Source organism: Tamandua tetradactyla, chromosome 23, assembly GCF_023851605.1.
Source record: "Tamandua tetradactyla isolate mTamTet1 chromosome 23, mTamTet1.pri, whole genome shotgun sequence".
Classification (NCBI taxonomy): domain Eukaryota; kingdom Metazoa; phylum Chordata; class Mammalia; order Pilosa; family Myrmecophagidae; genus Tamandua; species Tamandua tetradactyla.
In genome coordinates, this window is record NC_135349.1 from 20,450,017 (window position 1) to 20,471,516 (window position 21,500).

General features: G+C 37.1%; 1 pseudogene; it reads right to left on the minus strand.

Annotated features, from left to right (window-relative positions):
* Positions 1 to 17,982: 17,982 nt before the first annotated feature.
* On the minus strand, positions 17,983 to 19,230 carry LOC143666692 (E3 ubiquitin-protein ligase RMND5A pseudogene; annotated as a pseudogene).
* Positions 19,231 to 21,500: the final 2,270 nt, after the last annotated feature.

A 21,500-nucleotide genomic window follows, 5' to 3' on the forward strand; every position in this document is an offset into this window, starting at 1 on the left:
CTTGGGAGAATCTTCTGCACCACATATGGTAGCCATGGTTGCAAAAGCTGAGGAACTGTGAAGCAGAGAACTGGAGCTAATGTAGAAGCCCATAGCCCACAGGAGTGCACAGACAGGGAGATGGGGACTAGGAAGTAAGCCCAGTGACATTCCTTGAACAGGCTACCCTTATCAGTGCAGGCCCATGACCTGCAACTCACCCCACACCTCACATACTTGAACTTTAACATCCACCCCCCACTCCCCACACCCCAATAACCCCTGCCCCACCAAACCCCAGGGCACATAGCTGCCACTCTCCATACCCCAAGTGCAGCCCACCCTATCTCTCCTGCACTCCTCCTGAGTGTAATTCTCTCTTCCTGCCCCTTGCAGGCTGTCACCAGTGCATAAAGAGTTCTGGCATTTACCTCTATACTGAGTCTACACCTTCCCCCAGCCCATAATGTCACACAACAGCATTCCACACCCCTTGAGCTCTGAGCAACAGTTTACAGCAACTGTATCTGTACTCAGTCCACAGTCACACCACTCAGCTTTAGGAAGATCAGTTTATGGCACTCCTAGACCCATGCATATGCACTACCCTCAGTCATACCCTCCAGCTCTGGGAAAGTACAGACCTGCACAGCCAGGTCACATTCGCATCCAGTCCATGTAGTCATGATGCCAACTCACTGCCATAGTTCTGAAAATGTACACAAAGAACACCATACCCTAGACCAGTTCACATTGGGATTGCACCCTCCAGACCTTTGCACCTGCACAGCTATATCCTCCTTGGCCACTGAATGTCCACATTCATAAACACCAGCTTGCACCTATACCTCTATTCAAATGTATCACCACATTGGTGTGCCCCGCATTGCATAGTGCATCCTGCTACACATCCACCCTGCAAACACAAAGCTTTAGACTGATAAAGGAAATCAACTCCCAAAGTAAATCAGTCAAGATATTCATATGCAATGAAAACAACAGATCACTGTAAATATCAAAATGCAGGCAGATATAGCCAAGCATAACAACCAAATAAAACACCAGAAGAGAAACAGACATTGGAACAACTAATCAAAGATATTTGCATAAATCTAATAAATAAAATAAGTGGGATGGCTAATGACATAAAGGAAATGAAGGAGACAGAAAAGAGTATAAAGAAGGATTTGAAAGAATAAGTATGAAAATACCAGCTATCACAGAGATTAAAGATTCTGTTGACCAGATAAAAATTTACTAGACACCCAACAGCAAATTTATAGAGACAGGAGAAAGAATAAGGGAGCTAAAGTACAGGATAATTTATTTTGAACACTCAAAATAACAAATGGCACAAAAGATGGAAGAATTTGAATTGGATCTCAGGAAAATGATAGACAAAACAAATTACAGAAATATAAGAATCATTTTTGTTCCAGAAGGAGAAGAGAGGAGTAAAAGGCTAGGAAGAGTAGTTGAGGATATAATGGGAGAAAACTTCCCAGCACATATGAAGGACATAAAACAACAAGTGAAAGAAGCCCAATAAAGTCCAAACAGAATAAATCCAAATAAGCCTTCCCTAAGACACATACTAATCAATCTGTCAAACTTTAAAGAGAAGTAGAAAATTCTGAAAGCATGAAGAGAAAAACAATCTATTACATACAAAAGAAACCACAGAAGACTGAGTTCGGACTATTCAACTGGCACCATTGAGGTGAGAAGGCAGTAGTATGATATATTTCAGATCCTGAAAGAGAAAGACTTCCAACTGAGAATTCTGTACCCAGATAAATTGTACCTTAAAACTGAGGGAGGGAGAGATTAAAATTTTCACAAACAAATCCTGAAAGAATTTATCAACATGAGACTCACTCTAGAAGATATACTAAAGGGAGTTCTGTCAGTGGGAAAAAAAAGACAGGGAGGGAGATCTGGAGGAAAGCACAGAATTGAAGAGTACCGGTAAAGGTAACTTAACTGATAAAATGAGAAAGAAGGAAAAGAATATACAGATCTGGCAAATAAAATTTTTAAAAAAAGATAAGATGGTGGATTCAAGAAATGCCTTTTCATTAATAAATTTAAATGTTAACAGACTAAATTTACCAATTATAAGATATAGATTACCAGAATGGATTAAGAAATATAATCCACCTATAAGGCTGCTTCAAGAGACTCATTTTAGACACAAGGATACAAATAGATTGAAAGGGAAAGGATGGAAAAAGATTTTTGATGCAAGGTGCAACCAAAAGAAAGCAGAAGTAGCTATATTAATAACAGACAAATTAGATTTTAATTGCAAAGACATCATAAGAGACAAAGAAGGACACTATATATTAATTAAAAGGACAATTCACCAAGAAGATATAACAATCATGAATGTATATTGTACCAATCAAGGAGCTCCAAAGTACATGAGACAGACATTGGCAAAACTGAAAGGAGTGATAGATAGTCTAACAATAATAGTAGGAGATTTCCATAAAGCACTCTCCACTATAGATAGAACAAACAGACAGAAGATCAACCAGGAAAAAGAGAAGTTAAACAACTTGACAAATGAATTAGACTTAAAAGAGATATAGAGGTCATTGCACCCCAAAACACAAGGATATACATTCTTCTCTAGTGCTTATGAAACATTCTATATATAATTCTTTTAATGTGTTGTTGGATTCAATTTGCTAATATTTTATTGAGAATTTTTGCATCTATGTTCATTAGGGAGATTGGCCTGTACTTTTCCTTTCTTATAGCATCTTTACCCAGTTTTGGTATTAAAATGTTATTAGCTTTATAAAATGGGTAAGGTAGTGTTCCTTTTTCCTCAAAAATTTTTAGGATAGTTCATATGCTGGGGCACAAAATAAGTCTTCATAAATTTTAAAACATTGAAATTATTCAAAGCACTTTCTTTAATCACAATGGAATGAAGCTGATCTCAATATCCACCAAAAAAATGTTTACAAATATATGGAGATTAAATAAAACACTCTTAAACAACTAGTGAGTTAAAGAAGAAATTGCTAGAGAAATCAATAGCTATCTGTAGATGAATTAAAATTAAAATACAACTTATCAGAACTTCTGGGATATGGCAAAGGCTGTGCTGAGAGGGAACTTTATGCCCTAAATGCCTATATTAAAAAACAAGAATAAGCAAAATTGAGGATTTAACTGCTCACTTGGAGGAACTTGAGAGAGAGCAGCAAACAAACCAAAAAACAAATAGAAAAGAGAAATAAAGATTAAAGCAGAATTAAATGAATGGGAGAACAAAAAAATAAAACCAGCAGTTGGTCCTTTGAGAAAATCAATAAAACTTTTGGCCACTAGCAAGACTGACTAAGAAAAGAGAGAGATAGGATGCAAATGAGCAAAATCAGAAATGAGAAGTGGTACACTAACACAGCCCATGAAGAAATAAAAGAAATCATAAGAGGATACTATGAACAGCCATATGCCAACAAACTAGATAACTTAGATGAAATGGACAAATTTCTGGAAACACTAAAACAAGCTACATTGACTCTGGAAGAAATAGATCTCAACAAATTAATCACAAGTAAAGAGATGCAAGCAGTCATCAAAAATCTTCCTACAAATAAAAGGGCAGGACCAGATGGTTTCACAGGGTATTTTATTAAACATTCCAAAAAGAACTAACACCAATCTTGTTCAAATTTTTTCCAAAAAGATGAGGAAAAAAGAACACTACCTAACTCATTTTATAAAGCTAATATCGTTTTAATACCAAAACTGGGTAAAGATGCTATAAGAAAGGAAGAGTACAGGCCAATCTCCCTAATGAACCTGGATGCAAAAATTCTCAATAAAATATAAGCAAATTGAATCCAACAATACATTAAAAGAATTATGCACCATGACCAAGTGGGGTTTATATCAGCAATGCAAGGAGGGTTTAACACAGGAAAATCAATTAATCAAAAAGGACATCAACATCACAAAATTAATCAAAAGGGACATCAACAAATCAAAAGGGAAAAATCGTATGATCATCTCTGTTGATGCTGAAAAACATTCGACAAAACTCAACATCCTTTTTGAGTAATTGATTTGGAATCAATGGTAACTATCTCAATATGATAAAGGGAATATATGAAAAACTGATAGCCAGCATTGTACTGAGTGGAGAGAGACTGAGAGCTTTTTCCTAAGATCAGAAATGAAACACGGATGCCTCCTGTCCTCTCTTATTCAACATTGTGCTAGAAGTTCTAGCTAGAGCAATCAGTCAGGACACATAAGTAAAGGTATCCAAATAGGAAAGGAAGAAGTTAAACTTTCATTATTGGCAGATGACATGATAATACAGTTGGAAAATCCTAAGAAAACTACAGCAAAGTTACTTGCACTAATAAACAAGTTCAACAAGTTGGTGTGATATAAAATTAATGTACAAAAATTGGTAATTTTCTATACACAAGCAATGACCTACTAAGGAGTCAGTTAAGCAAAAAAGTTCATTCAAAATGATAACTAAAAGAATCAAGTATTTAGAAATGAACTTACCTAGGGATGTAAAGGACTTGTACATAGACAACTGCATAACATTGCTAAAAGAAACAAATAAGATCTAAATAGGTGGAAAGACATTCCCTGCTCATGGATAGGAAGGTTAAATATAGTTAAGATGCAAGCCTACCCAAATTGATCTACAAATTCAGCACAGTACCAATCAAAATTCCTAAGACCTCTTTTGAAGACTTGGAAAAGCTAGTTACCAAGTTCACCTGGAAGGAAAAGTGGTCCTGAATAGCTAAAGCATCCAGAAAAGAGTAAGGAATATGGAGGATTAAAATTCCCAGTGTTCAAAAGCTATTATAAAGCCACAGTGGTCAAAAGAGCATGGTACTGGGTGGGCAATGGTGGTGCAGTAGCAGAGTTCTCACCTGCTGTGCTGGAGACTTGGGTTTGATTCTCAGTGCCTGCCCATGCCAAAAAAGAAAGAAAGAAACAAAGAGCATGGCACTGGCACAAACATAAAAGCATTGATCAATGGAATTCAATAGCAAGTAAAGAAATACCTCTATGGTTCCGGAGAAGATGGTGGCTTAGTAAGACACGCAGGTCTTAGTTCCTCCTCCAGAACAGAAACTAAAGAAATAGAAACAATACGAAACAGCTCCCGGAGCCACGACAGACACCAAAAAGACAGTGTACCCCATTCTGGAACAGCTGAATGGGCAGGGAGAATCTGCTGCGGTGAGATACCCGAGGGGCGTGCTCTTTCCCGGGCTGGGGCGGCTGGCGATCGGGTCCCTTCCACACACGTGGCTTCCCGGTCCGACTGGGAACGTTGGATAGTGGGGCCCTCCCACCATGCTTGGCGTCTCGGGCCAGCTGGGCAATTTGGACCGGCACTCCCCCAAGCTGCAGTGGCCGGCGACCCCCCCCTCCATGCACGGTTTCCCGGGCCAACTGTGAGATTCGGATTGGCAAGTTAAAGGAGCCACAGCATCTTTTACTGGTGGGACCTGCAGACAGAGAAGCGCCACGAGCGCCACCTACTGGGCAGGAAAAGAAAAACAGAGCCCAGAGATTTCACAGAAAAACCTTTCAACCAGCCAGGTCCCACACCCAGGGAAATCTGATCAAATGCCCAGACACCAGCAGAAAATAATGGATGATGCTCGGAAAATTGAAGATATGGCCCAAAGGAACAAACCAATAGTTCAAATGAGATACAGGAGCTGAGACAACTAATGCTGAATATACGAACAGAAATGGAAAAACTCTTCAAAAACCAAATCAATAAATTGAGGGAGGACATGAAGAAGACATGGGCTGAACAAAAATAAGAAATAGAAAATCTGAAAAAACAAATCACAGAACTTATGGGAGTGAAGGACAAAGTAGAAAAGATGGAAAAAACAATGGATACCTACAATGGTAGATTTAAAGAGACAGAAGCTACAATTAGTGAACTGGAGGATGGAACATCTGAATCCCAAAAAGAAACAGAAACTATAGGGGAAAGAATGGAAAAACTTGAGCAGGGGATCAGGGAACTGAAGGACAATATGAAGCGCACAAATATACGTGTTGTGGGTGTCCCAGAAGGAGAAGAGAAGGGAAAAGGAGGAGAAAAACTAATGGAAGAAATTATCACTGAAAATTTCCCAACTCTTATGAAAGACCTAAATTTACAGATCCAAGAAGTGCAGCGCACCCCAAAGAGATTAGACCCAAATAGGTGTTCTCCAAGACACTTACTAGTTAGAATGTCAGAGGTCAAAGAGAAAGAGAGGATCTTGAAAGCAGCAAGAGAAAAACAATCTGTCACATACAAGGGAAACCCAATAAGACTATGTGTAGATTTCTCAGCAGAAACCATGGAAGCTAGAAGACAGTGGGATGATATATTTAAAATACTAAATGAGAAAAACTGCCAACCAAGACTCCTATATCCAGCAAAATTGTCCTTCAAAAATGAAGGAGAAATTAAAACATTTATAGACAAAAAGTCACTGAGAGAATTTGTGACCAAGAGACCAGCTCTGCAAGAAATACTAAAGGGAGCACTAGAGTCAGATACGAAAAGACAGAAGAGAGAGGTATGGAGTAAAGTGTAGAAAGAAGGAAAATCAGATATGATATATATAATACAAAAGCCAAAATGGTAGAGGAAAATATTATCCAAACAGTAATAACACAAAAAGTTAATGGACTGAATTTCCCAATCAAAAGACATAGACTGGCAGAATGGATTACGACCCAGCAATACCACTGCTAGGTATCTACTCAAAGGACTTAAGGGCAAAGACACATATGGACATTTGCACACCAGTGTTTATAGCAGCATTGTTTCCAGTTGTAAAGAGATGGAGACGGCCAAAATGTCTGTCGACGGACGAATGGCTAAGCGAACTGTGGTGCATACCTACGATGGAATATTATGCAGCTTTAGGACAGACTAAACCTATGAAGCATGTAATAACATGGATGGACCTAGAGAACATTATGCTGAGTGAGTCTAGCCAAAAACTAAAGGACAAATACTGTATGGTCCCACTGATGTGAACCGACATTCAAGAATCAACTTGGAATATATCATTGGTAACAGAGACCAGCAGGAGTTAGAAACAGGGTAAGATAATGGGTAATTGGAGCTGAAGGGATACAGACTGTGCAACAGGACTAGATACAAAAACTCAAAAATGGACAGCACAATAATACCTAATTGTAATGTAACTATGTTAAAACACTGAATGAAGCTGTACCTGAACTACAGTTTTTTGTTTGTTTGTTTGTTTGTTTGTATCTTTTGTTTTTTCTTTTTCTTTTTATATATATATATATATTTTATTATTATTATTATTTTAATTTTCTTCTCTATGTTGACATTCTATATCTTTTTCTGCTGTTTTGCTAGTTCTTTTCCTAAATCGATGCAAATGTACTAGGAAATGATGATCATACATCTATGTGATGATACTAAGAATTACTGAGTGCATATGTAGAATGGAATGATTTCTAAATGTTGTGTTAATTTCTTTTCTTTTTTAATTAATAAAAAAATAATAAAAAAAAAAGAAATACCTCTATGGCCAACTGGTTTTGACAAAATCCCCAAATACTGTGGACTGGGAAAAAAAATAGTCCTTTCAATAAATCAGCATGGGGGAACTGGATGTCAATAGCCAAGAGAAAAAAGAGTATCCCTACACTAAACCCCATACAAAAATTAACTCAAAGTGGATCAAAAACCTAAATATAAAAATGAGCACCACAAAGCTTCTAGAAGAAAATGTGAGGAAACATCTTCAAGCCCTAGTAATATGAGATAGCTTCCTAAAATTTATACCCAAAGCACAAGCAGCAAAACAAAAAATAGATAAATGGGAACTCCTCAAAATCGAATGCTTCTTCACCTTAAAAGATTGTCAAAAGGCAGCCAACTCCATGGGAGAAAATATTTGGAAATCACATAACGGCCAAAAATCACATATTTGTGATTTTGGAAATCACATATCGGCCAAAGTTTGTTATCCTATTATATAAAGAAATCATACAATTCAACAACAAAAGTGCAATCAACCCAATTATAAAATGGGCTAAAGATATGAATAGGCATTTTTCTGAAGAGCAAATGCAGATGGCTCAAAAGCACATGAAGAAATGCTCATTTTCATTGGCTAAAAAGGAACTGCAGATCAGGACTATAATGAGATAGCACCTCGCACCTATAGGAATGGCTGTATTAAACAAACAGGAAACTATGAATGTTGGAGAGGATGTGGAGAAATTGGAACACTTATGCACTGCTGGTGGGAATGTATAATGGTGCAGCCACTATGGAGGACTGGTGGGTCCTTAGGAAACTAAATGTCAAGTTGCCCTATGACCCAGAAATAGCACTATTTGGTATATACCCAGAAGAGCTGAAAACAATGACACAAACAGACATTTGCAGAACAATGTTCACAGCAGCATTATTCACAATTACCAAAAGATGGGAGCAAACCAAATGCCCATCAACAAATGAGTGGATTTACAAAATGTGGTACATACAAAGAATGGAATATTATGTAGCAGTAAGATGAAATGACATCCTGAAGCACATAGCAAGATGGCTGATCCTTGAGGACATGATGCTGAGTGAAATAAGCCAGACACAAAGGATAGATACTGTATGATTCCACTTTTATGACCATGGTAAAAATAAAATCAGAAGCTTCTAATACAGAATATAGGGGGCTTAGAGATATAAAGGTAAAGATGTTTGAACAGTTAACTAGTGAGTTTGAACTCCAATGTAAGGGAATAGAGAGAAGTAAAGGCAGTTCTCTAGTGGGTCCATAAGCAATATTGCCATATGAAATATGAACAAGACTGAAAGGGGTTGTATACACTAACATGTCCCACTGATTAACACCAGAAATATAATTAGTCCTTACAAGAACTACTTCAAAGGGATGATTCATGTACAAAGAGTGTGTAAGTCCAGGGTACAAAGGGGAAACTTCTATTGCATGCTATGGGCTATGTTCAAAAAGAAAACATCAGCACTACCACAGAAAAGATAAATGTGGTGGGAGGGACAAGAGTTAAGAGAGCATTTAGATTTCCTATTGGGTGAGTATGTGTTTATTGGTTTTCTTTCTCTTGTAAGTAATGAAGTTATCTAAAAGTGAGAGTGTTGATGGACTGTGGACTTTGGGTACTATACATCATGCCTGATGAATGCAGGTGGCTGAAGGATGGACTGACTGAAAGTAGATTGATGAATGATGGTGTATACTTATGAATGAATGTTGTGTTGCTACAAAAAGGAACAAAATTGTGAGGCATGCAATGATGTGAATGAACATGTGGGACATTTGGTGAGGCAAAATAAGCCAGAAACAAAAGAACAACTATGGTATGGTATCCATTAGTAAATGCTTATAAGAAAATAGGGTCCCAGACTGTAAGTTTTTATAGCAGGCATTTATTCTGGAGTGGTAATTATTATTTCTGGATTTTGATATTTAGAGATAAAAATGAAGCCAATCAGGTCTGGGTTAAAGTAATTCAGAGCACAGGCTAAGGAAGACCTTGTCTATATTTTAGAACCACATTTATATAATCTAACTCAACCTATCTGTATAGCTCATTTGAACAATTAAACACCAGGAGCCCAGAATAAGAAAGAGTTCCTTTAATCCTGTATAGCTTGGATACATCCTAGAGTATATCAAGCAGATAATCAACAAGCATTGGCAAAGTCCCTTGAGGGAGGGGAGAAAAAATATGGAACTATTAAGCTTTACCATTAGGGAATCCCCTGATACAGTGTCAAACTTTAAGGACACCCAAATCTACAGGTCATGCCCTTGATCTTGAGGCTAAGTTTTGTCAAACTTATGTAGGTAGCAGAGAAACTTAGTCCATCTATTGGTATATCTAAGAATTACTTCTGAAGGATCTTTTTTGTTGCTCAGATGTGGCCTCACTCTCTCTAAGCCCAACTCTGAAAGTGAAATCATTGACCTCCCCCCTACATGGGACATGACATACAAGGGTGAAATTCTCCTTAATGGCATGGGAGATAACTCCTAGTGATGAGTCCAGCCCTGTCACTGTCAGCAATTCCTTATTGACCAAAAGGGGGGAAAGAAGTGTAACTAAAAGTGTCAGTGGCAGAAAGAGTTCAAATAGAATCAAGAGGCTACTCTGGAAGTTGCTCTTAAGCTAGCTTCAGTCAGACATTGCTACCTATCAGAACCTGCCAAACCACAACCAGGACCATTCCAGCCAATCCTAAAGAACACCTAGGGCAATATATAAGATTCCACAATTGTTTCATGCATGAGAGTATACATTGAAGATAGAATTTAACAAAGGAACATGATTGCTGGATCATTAAATTGATGTCTATCTTAGTCCCCAGTATCTTAGAGCAGCTAGAAATAAAAACCTAAAATTATGGAATTGTAACATTTGTGAACTCTGAAATATGTTCTACAACTAACTGTGATCCTGTGCTTTGAAACTTATTGCTTTTTTTGTATATATGTCATTTTTCACAAAAAATAAAATAAGTCAAATGTGATGATTAAAAAGTATTTGTGCCTTCTAGCCTCCTATATTTTTGAGCAACTAAAAGGAGAAATCTGAAAGGATCTTATGGTAGTCCATGACAAACTCTGGGATCTGTCCCATAACTACTTGTTGAAGAGTGCTTTGAAAACTATTGCTTTTTTTTTATTTCTTTGCTTTGTATATATGCTATATTATACAATAAAAATAAAGAAAAAATATTTGTACTCAATCCCAAATTAGAATTTTAATTTTCTCTATTACCAAATGTACCTTTAAGGAAGAATGTTTTCCTCCATTTAATTATTTGCATTTAAACCTAAACAATGTTTATAAGTTTACTTTTTCCCTTTAAATGTATTGTATCCTTTTAATTTACACTGTTTTTCCTTGTAGAATTATGTCTTCATTTCCTTAAATGATTTTTGAAAGATAAAAATAATGTCCAACCTCTGTTTTATGACTAAAGCTTTAATGAGCTCTCAAAATTTCATCACTCTTAATTGATTCAAAATCGTACATTATTTTCCTCTGCATCCTGAATTTACACAAACATTTTAACTTAAATATTATATCCATATATATTAATGTATTAAGATTGAAGTTTGTCCTGAAATCTATCATATTTAGAATCTATATTTATAACCATTCTTCATTGTTTTGTTTGCAGTTAATGTCTATGATAAGCATTTATTTTTTAATACGCTTCTTTTGTGACTGATCTCTCTCTCTGTACATCTATTGTGTCTTTTCTTATGTTTATAGGTTCTTAACATTTTCTGGTGTTTTTTATGAACTGTGTTAGCCTTGCTTTCATTTATGTACATTTCTATGACATAGAGAATGTGTGCTGTAGGTTTGGGTTGGCATCAATTATCATCAGATATTCTGAATTTTCAGACATTAGTAAGTTAAGAAACCATCTTTTAATTAAATTTAAACTACCCTGCCTTCTTATAATATATTCTAGAAAGGATTTAAGATAAATAATATCACAATAATTTTGTTGGAATGTGAAAACACTAGACTACTTAACATATCCTTCTATTCTCCTTATCTATATCAGTGTATATCATATTTTATGTAACGTGTGGTGTAAAATATTTTATACAAAATCCTTTTTCATGGTGATATGTAAAATGTCTATGTATTACAAAGATTAAACTATAAAATGATAAAGAAAATAAAACTGGAATAGAGCATGACAAAATATGAACAATAATTTTTGTTTGCAAATGAATGATGTTATGTAATAACAGTAAAAATATATTACCTTTACTGAGCACCTTCTGAGTGCCAGACAATATTTTAAGGGCCTGGGATGTTTAATTAACTTAGTTTGTCTTTACAAGTTCACACTCCTTTAGGTATCTGCAACATCCAAAACTTACTCTTCTATAATGAAAAAACATCCCCCTATTTGTTCAGGCAAAAGGCTTAAGACTTATCCAGGCTTTTTCTCTATGTGATATACCTGACATTGACTCATCAGAATAGGATATTGATAGTCTGTGCATAGTATATTAGGAATTTGACTCTTTCTCAATATTTCCTCTTCTATCACCCTGCCATAATTTCAGACTTTAAATTATTACCAAAGCTTTCTTGATTGTCTTTCTTTCAGATTTAATCTCAAAGTAGATTCCAGAGTGATATACTGTTAAAAAGCAGTGGTATCTTATCAGTTTTCTTCACAAAACCTACAAGACTTCCATTACATTAAAAGAAAAAAATAAAAATTTTACCAGAGACTACATATCCAACATGTTCTTTCTCCTCCTTTGTACTTCTTTCACCTCATTCATTGCAATTGTGCCAATCATGCTCTTTTTGGAGCAGCTGCGGTGATCTCCTTACCCTACCATGTAAGTATTAGCTCTGATTCTGTCCGGATTCTTTGTATATTTTCTTCTCCTTGAACTTCTCTTTCCCCAGATGGATGCATGGCTCTTTTCTCATTCTCTTCCTCTTAAGATCATCCCTTACAACCTATTTAAAATCTCACCTACCCCATCATCCATCAATTCTTCACTTGTTTTCCATAGCAGATATCCCTATCTAATATGCTGAGCTTAAAAACTTTTTCTTTTGTTTTTCCTCCACCATGAAAGATCTTTGAGCACAAGATTTTTTTTTTGTTTTTGCCAATTATGTTCAACACTGTAATTCCCATCACCTCGAAGAGTGCCTCAGTAAATGTATTTGACAGCCTGAATTTTACAGATAATGAAATGGGACACAGACAGGTTTTATAGCTTGCACATGGTTAGGTGACATGTTAAAGGGCAAGCTCAAATTTGAATCAGGCAGACAAACTTTAGAGCTCATGGTCTTCATCACCACTTTTTGATATGACTTATTCCTACAAAATTATAACAGTCTTATCAGAGTTAAAACATATAATGCATTATTTATTATCCTTAAAAGTATTAACTAATACAGAGATGAGAGAAGTATGTTACTGGCAGACTTCACTAGAGCTGCTAAAAGAAAGTTTAATTTTGGAGATAGCTGCTAAATGTTCTCAAGCATATATTTATATCCTATTTACAGCAAGAAAGAATACTGTAAAGGAAAGGGTGATTTATTAGGTGATGTGATTGGGCTGGGGAGAGAACCTGTATTAGTCAGGTACTAGCTGGTTGGTGTAAGAAACAGCTTTAGAATCAGGGTGGCTCAACAAAAAGGAAAATATCATCCCTGGCTGTCATAATGCAGACTCTAGCTGACTAGGCTTTGTGGGAGACTCCTTTTTCCTTGAGGTCTTTTTTATGTTGCTATTCTATTATCTACCAAGATTATGTCCTCTTCTGCATGGTTGAAGAGGTTTCACATTGCAGTGTCAGCATTCCCATCTGAGGTAAGGGGAGTGCTCCACATTTGGAAAAGTTTCCAAGTTTTTGTCATTTTTGAAGGATTTAAAAAAAATCTATTTCTTTAATAGACATAGGACTACACAGGTTACATATTTCTTCAATGTGCACATAGAAGAACTGTACATGATCAAATTTAACAACTGAAAGTTTTTTTGTTTTGTTTTGTTTTTTACTTTTTAAATGTGCATTTAATTTTTAAAAATATATACAGGAGAAGCTATGTGTTTTACATAGGAGTACACACGTTAACAAATCACTTTGTATAGTTTTCCAAAACTCTATTTTATCAGTCTGAAATTTATAAATTAAATATTGATATTTTTTTCTAGTTAAACCAAAATCCCTGAAGCTACTCGATATGCTGGACTTCCTCCAAAATCAGTGAACAGAGAATATGAATATGGTTTGTGTTAAATAAGGTTTATTGTTAGCTTTATTGCCTATGGTCTCTAAGATGCAACTTTATTGTGCCTTTGCAAACAGGATACATTTTTTAAAAAAAACTGATCAAAATCTTCCATATGATAGATTACAGTGCAACACTATCTTTGTTACATAATTATAGAAATACTATAGAACCCAAGAGCAAAGGGTAAGCAAAAGAAATACAATCCTGAGCCATCTGAACAAGATGATGTAATGAATCCTTTTAGGGTAAGTTTAGAAAACATGAAGGAGAGAAAAACATACATGCACATGGCAGTCATGAGTAAAACACACTGAATACCTGCTGCTCCCAGACTCACGTGGAGTGACAGTGAATTTCAGTGTGTGCACTCATCACCCAAGCTCCCATTTTATTCTTCTGCTCCCTCTCACCCATCCCCAGTACATTCACTCCCACCCGTTCCCCAAAGAAAAGATCAGGCACTAAATCCTAGAGAACCCCACATATGCTAATGGAGAACATTAAATGATGCTAAAATAAGCATGTAGATCCTCACCCAGGGCATGGACAAAGCATGTGCTACATGCTCACCGGAGCTGTGTTTGCCTCTTTGGAAGTAAATGAAGCATATGCCCATTATGGCTCAAATCCAGAGGGAATTGTTTCAGAAAACTAATCTTTTTCTCCCTACCTCTTGAAGTAACATCAACGGTGGAAAATTCACCCTAAAATTAATTGCCTCACCTGCTATTAAAATACATTTGTCTCTCTGCTTATTTTTGGTTCAAGAAGGATAGTTCATAGAGCATGTCTCTGCTTATAGTAAGCAGCACTTCTGTCCCCAGAAACCCCATCCCAGCTGGATGGGTTTATGAAGCACCAAACCCTCCAAGTGCTCCTTGCTAGCACTTCTTCAGGACCACAGAATTCTAGTGCTACCGAGGTCAGTAAGGAAAGGTATTTGATTTTGGTCTTCACCTCATACCCCCGAGTGATTAAACTATCCAAGCCATGCCTCTGTGCCTTCCCTGAAAATAATCTGAATCTGCTGACTAAATGGACTGACTGTTTGGCTCTTGGTCCACTTAATCAGAGGTTGAGCTGGAAAACCAGAGGGCTGGTTGCGTCCACCAGCAGTTTGTCTTGTGCGGGTAACCAAGAGCTCTTGGTTTTGTAGTAGCCACAGTCCTGAAACCACTGAGGTGGAAATAACCCACAGCATGAAGAATGCTGAATTGAAACTGCATAATTGGTAGGACTCCATGGAAAGAGAGGGAAGAAAAAAGGATCCTCTTTCCCCACAGAATTCAGTGTGGGGGGTAGTGTCTCTGAATACACTGGCTGCTACAAGAAAATCAAAACAAAAGATTCACTTCATAACTTTCTTATTTTCAATTAATGCTCACACACTCTCAAAAAACTCACACACCTTATGAATATGAGGTGGCCTCTTTCTTTAAAAATTTTAAAATCAAGAGGCACCAATACCCATCCATTTATGTATTAGAAAGCTCAATATAATCACCAATAAAACAACAGAAATGGCATCTGCAATGACTGCACTGAAGAGCAAAAGATTGCAAGATGACCTTGACCACTGAACTTAAGACTGCACCTGGAAATGTGTATGCTCTAAGTCAGAATCTAAGGATTCAACAGTAAGGTTTTATTGGTCTAACGTAGTCTTATGGCCTTTGTTCTTGTATGACAGGTGGAAATGGTTCCCAAAGAAATTTAAGAAACCATTCTGAAATTGTCTTCAATGTACACTGTTACCATAATTGATTCTGACTATAAAACACCTTGGCTGTACCTGTACCTTTTGCAAGTGGAGGCTGAGAGAGACAGAGAGCATCCTTCTGCATGGCAGATGCAGTACCAGTGGCACTAGTGGTGTGGAAACCAGTAGTGAAGGTGTTTCTTGGGAGGAAGGAGAGAACACTGTATTTCAACAACTTCAGTTACAGCCTGGCCTCTTTAAATTCACCTCTCCTTCACATTTAGCCTCCAATGAATTTCAAGTCAATGCATTTAAAGAAGGTCATAAAATATCATCCTTAGGTTAAATCATCAGATTTAAAGAGTTTCTGATTTTTGGCCCTAACCCTGCCCAGTGGGACTGTGAGGAGGACCCCCAGCTCTGGAAGAAAGACAAAGCAGAGCTCTGGCTTTTGTCCCTGAAAGTGGCCCAGGTTAACTATGTGCTGAAATTATTGATCTCTAGAGCAATGTTTACATTTACAAGAAGCTTAAATGTTGGGTAGGGGTTTGAGGTGGAAAGGTGAGAATAAGCTGTGAATAAAAATAAGTTTTAGGGGGAAAAATGTAAAAAAAAAGTGACTATGGATTTTTTAAGTGAAAGAAAAACAAAACATAATAAAATGTGTTTTTTACCCTTAACCAGAGTATGCCTGGAATTCTCTACCTTCTCTTCTGGAGACCAAGGAGGTTCTCTCTGCTCTCTTCATTCAGTGATTTAGAGATGGGACTTTAGAGGCAGTTCCAACTGTGAAGCAAAAACATAGAACACATGTTGCTGTGGGGCCAGACTGAGACTGGACAAAGCAAATATTCCAAGGCAAGCCTCTCACAATTTCTAGTCCACTTGGTACACAAGAGACAAGAGCCCCTGTAAGCCAGACCAAACTCAGTAATTAATCAGGGCTTTTCTGCAGTGCCTTTGTCCTTCATGAACAAATCCCTGCTCTCCCAGGTAAGTATTACAGGATAAACCATCCAGGCTGCCAACTTCCAATTAACTTAGCATCAAGTCTCTTATCACCCCCACCAAATTAAGTCAGTCTGAAGTTTGAAATGTGACATGACACACTTCTCTTTGCTTCTGTATTCTCTTCTTTTTTCATTTTCTCATGAAAGTTTTCTCATATTGATGTTCAGTTCCATGTCAGATGCAATATAGCTTCAAAATATTTGGTGATCTACATAACATTCTTCTCAAGATATTTGGTGATTTCTACATAACATTCTATAGTGAAGTAATCTTGTGGGTTTAAGTGAGAATTATGTCCACATTAGTCTTTCCCAAGAAGTTCAGCCTATAGAGAAAACCTCTTGTACATGACTATTTCTAGGCAGTGCATCAAATGAACATACCTCACAAGAGAAAAAATCATTATCTGTGTCACTGGAATAAATTTACAGATTCATAGTCAATGAGATGATACACTTTGCAGAAGAGAGGCACTGAATACAACATTATACTAGTCAAATACAAAAAGAGCAATAAACAAATTCTGCAGTACAGAAAACTTACTGTTTCTGTAAGTTCTGTAACTGCATTTCTGGACTAGAACACACTTATTTCCCTTCCAAATGCACAATGTCTGATGCTGGTGCACATATTTACACACACACACAATACTGTATTTGCAGTGATATACAAATGCAATAGACAGCCAAGTCTTGAAGGCAGGTTTCAGAGAATAGGGCTACGAAAATCAAAGGAGCAAATATCAACTTAAGAACATTTCTAAGTTTGGAACTTAATTTTAGTGAACATACGTTAAAACAAGCACCTCTTGACAATAAAAGCAAAGAAACAATAGTACTGATTCCACTCTGTTCTAGCAGAAGACTTGTCAAACCAGCCTGCCACATTTTAAACAAAATTTTAAAGAGGCAGCCTCTGGGGTTACAAAAAGAGCTCAAATGCAGGTGTGCTGACTTCTCAGTGAGAGCTGGAGCAGAGGAAAACATCAAAAAGCATATTTGAAATCTATCACAGCTTCCTTCCTTGAGCAAAAAAACAGGCAAATTGGATCATAACCACAATTCAATTTATCAAACTTTTTCCAAAGAATTTTAATTTAATTATGTATACATAACAGGAAATAAAACTTTTTCACAAACATTCTCAAAGCTTTCAGTTATCAAGAAAATGAGAAAAGTAAAAGCTGGAGAAATATTAAACACATGGCAGGGAGGTCAATTTCTGTTTCTGCTCTTAAAGTGTAAAAAAAATCACCATATAATTAAGTACAAAAACCTGCATTGAATGACAACTGCTGGTGTGTTTACTGGATCAGAAATGAAGACCAAGAATATAGTAAAGCCCTATGATAATATTCATCTGGCGCACTCCCCCTCAGTGTGTAGATACTAAAATGTTGGCAAAGGTTCCAGAGCATTAGCTTATATAAACACGTGAGTTCTTCGTTAGCTGCATTAAATGGAACATTCTCTTCTGAAATGCACCCGCAATTCAGCTTCTCTTACAAACTGCAAACTAAAGTTATTCCTTCGGAAAAATATCTGTTTGGCATCTCCTGGACTTTGTTCCATCGCACAATATGGAAATTTTGATTTGCTACCATTAATCATCTTATTCGGGGCATCTCTTGATATAATATGACCACAGACCAACTTCAAGGGTGGGTTGCTATCTGCTGTTTGTTGGCGAAGAATGGGGCAGGCAAATATGGAGTGATACCAGCACTTCTTACCAAGGTCCACCTCAATAGGTAATTCATCTTTCTGGTTCCAAACTCCAGTGCACTCTCTGTTCAATCACGGCTTTGATATTAATTAAAGCTGGCAGTGCCACACAACCTACAGAGAAACTGATGCTGATAGGGGACTCTACAGAGAGGCCTAGGAGGGCATAGACATCCCATGTGAAGATGTCACAGATGTGAGCCCATTGGTTTGCATCAAGCAGGTGAACACACGGTGAGTTCTCAATCCCTTGTCTTAGGTATACCAGGCTTCCCATCAAAACCTGAATATCTTTTGATGATTTAGGGCAAATGGCTGAACATTTTTAGCATATAGTATTGCTTCTCACTGATTTGTAGTTCCACCCATTAACAAGCTAATAATATACAGCCTGTGCAGTTTAAATTCCAAAGAGCTGTACTGGGCTATGAGCATTTCTCGGTTTGATACCTCCCACTCGAGAACAGGTCTCAGAACTCTGACTTTTAATGATTCCAATGTTCGATTTAGATCTAAAAATGGTTGTTTCTGACTTGGGTCTACAGAAAGACCAGATTCCTGGCAGAGCTCTTCAGTGACATTCAGCATCCCCTGTTGGAATAAGTGCTCCACCATGACTTCATTGAGAAGCCTTTGGCTGACTGACTGCCAGCAGCCATCTATGCCCATGCTACTAATGTCCGAATCAAAATTCTTATCAATGGCTTTTCCAACCTGAGAAACACTGCTGTGGATGTCTTTGTGGTCCGAAGCCAATTTCTGAACAGTGTCCTTTATTCTTTTACAGCACTGTGTCAAGACAAGTGAAAGTGTTCCTGATAATTCAGAATTTTGGCCATGGCTCTGCAGGATCTCAAGCCGGAGGCCGGAGACATAGTCCATGAGCTCCTCCAGGCCGTGCTCGCAAAGCTGCCCATAGCCCGAGAACTTGTGCAGCACCTTCTCCAGCTCGCGCTCCACCGTCACGCACTGATCCATGCCGGAGATCTGCGGCCCGAGCCCGGCGGAGGCCACATCTCGCTCCTCGTCCCCAAGGCGCGCGGCGGCTGCAGCAGTAGCGGAAGTGACAGGCACGCTAGCCGCGGCGCCAGGGCAGCCCTGACCGGCCTGTGCCCGCCCGCGCCGTGGCGCTCGGCCCCCCCCGCGTCCCTGGCCCAGCCTGCCGTGTTCTGCTGTCCCCACGGTGCCGCAGATTGTTTTTGTTTTCCCGGGAGCACCCCAACTAAAACTTTTGTATAATATTTTATTACTATCTTTGAACATTAGTGACTAAAGCGATATCCTTCTTTAATTCCCTTTGTTTATAATTTTTGTATTCTCTCTTTGTATTGGTTGCCTTAAGGATCACTATATGCATGTTTAATTTATCATAGTCTACCTAAAATAATATATCATATAACTTAAAACATTAGATCTAAAATAGTAGCACTTATATTCTTCTTTTGCATGTTATTATTTATTTTTTAAATTTCATGAAATTTGGATTGACTCAGCAATTCATCAAACTAGTTTTGTTTTTGGCAATTACTTTTAAATTTGTTATAATCTTATACATCATTATTTGATACATTTATCTTAAATTTTATATTTTTAGCATCATTTCTGTTTATCCTTAAACCCAACACTCATCTTATTCCTGGCTGGATAATTTTTAAAGCACGAGTCTTCTGGCAAAAACATTTTTTCCCTGCATATGTGCTTGTGTATTAATTTTTCTTAAAAATCTTTATATAATTCTTAGAAATGAAAATTGTTTTCAGTGTGTATTGAATTCTGGAATGTATTTTTGTCTTCCTGTACCTTAAATCTTGCATTATCTTCTGACTTGTATTTTTATAGATGTTCAATAATTATGTTTTCTTCTGTATGTGATATGTATTTCTCTCTGAATACCTTCATAACTCTATACTTACCTTTTTTTTCAACAATGAATCTGATACATTTATATATGCTTTATGGTTGCTTGATTTGTTTTTTGTATTTATCCTTCTTGGGGGTTGCTGACATTCTTGGCCCTATGAAATGATCACGTTTCCTTCTGGAAAAGTTTCAGCCATTATTTCCTTAAATATCACTGTGGGGTAATTTCCTTCCTATTCTTGTTATAGAACTCTAATTACATGTATATTCAAATGTTTGACATTCCACAATTCTAGGATAATTTTTTCCATTCTGCTTTTCTCTAAATTTATTTCTGTTTGGATAATTCCTATTGAGGTAGCTTCAAGTTCATTAATTCTTCCCTCAGTTGTACCAACTCTACTGATGCCCCTTATTGAAAGAATTATTTGTTCCTGATATTGTGTTTGTCTATGTGTACTTTTCAAAACTTTATTCCCAGCCATTCATTGAACACTACCTCATGACATTCATCTCTCTGATAAAATTTACTATGTATCTGTGCATGTTGTTTATCCTCTCAATTAGATTTTTTTTTTCATGGGCAGGAACCAGGAATCCAACCAAGATCTCCAGCATGGCAGGCAAGAATCCTGCCAATGAACCACCATCACACCACCCTCAATCAGATTGTAAGCTAGTTGTTTTCAATGCTCTTTAGTCAAAGGCCACTAAGGAACACCTGTGGTTCAACAAGTTGGCTTTATTACTTACTGCAGTGAAGAGGAACGTCCGCCATGTGGAATGTGCAGGTTCTAAGTAAGAGGGTTTTAGAAAGAACCTATGAAAGGATTTAAACTTGTTTGGATAAATAGGAGAGGCAGATATAGAAGCAAAGGTTTGTTATAAGTTGAATCATTTCAGAATGCAGGAACAATTCTATGATTATGTTTATCAGTAAATCTTATCTAACATTAGTGCAGACAAAATTAATAATAAAGCTGCAATTTGCAAAGTATAGCATTCCCTCCTTTGGTTAGAGAAGAGGATGTTTGTTGTTTTGTGAGTTATCCAGCGATTTTGTCTGCCCTCAGTCTTTCTCATGAACATTTGGTAGAGACTTACATAGAAGACATTGAAGGTGAAGGCAGATCTCTTGAATCACGGTTTCTCTTACTGTTCCAAATGATGGTACAGCCACACTTGGATTTATCATTTTTTCATAATTTAGCTAATTTATATCTACCTGCTTATACTATGTTCACCTCTTTCTTCACCCTCTGTTCAAGGTGAAATGGTTCATTTGTCACATGTCCTTTTTAAGGGTCTTAGCTCTACTCAGAATTAAAATTTATTGAATTTTTCAAATTCTACTTCCTCTGGGATCATTAAAAGCTATAATTTTTAAG